Here is a 447-nt window from a genome sequence, read left to right as displayed (position 1 = left end):
CGATTAATTATTTATAGTATCACACAGATGCAACGTCATATTGCTACTGTATAACAACCACCGCGTTCACCGTTCATACGTCATTACTTCTGACAAATAATTTACCAAGATAATTCGCCTCACAATAACTATCCGATGCTAATTAAGCCCGTAATCCGGCAGCCAACCTATAACGTAATTCAATTATTCTAATTAATATTCGATTGCAATTAACAATCCAATTGAAGGTGTACAACCACCTGGCAAATAATTTCGTCTGTTTTCGCTAATGTATCCCATCAACCGTCAATCTAATATCTGGTATATCATAGCCGGATGGTGTGTACAATCGTTTTCGCTTCTTCGATGCAACGAACCAGCATATTTCCTTAAAGCCAATTCGAAAAGAAATATATGATAAAACAATTCGAACATACATATATATTTCAATCATCTCTTTCGTTTCAA

Source organism: Apis dorsata, unplaced genomic scaffold (genome assembly GCF_000469605.1).
Source record: "Apis dorsata unplaced genomic scaffold, Apis dorsata 1.3 scaffold_127, whole genome shotgun sequence".
NCBI classification, from domain to species: domain Eukaryota; kingdom Metazoa; phylum Arthropoda; class Insecta; order Hymenoptera; family Apidae; genus Apis; species Apis dorsata.
The sequence above is the reverse complement of the archived record's forward strand: the minus strand, read 5'-3'. Positions refer to the sequence as shown.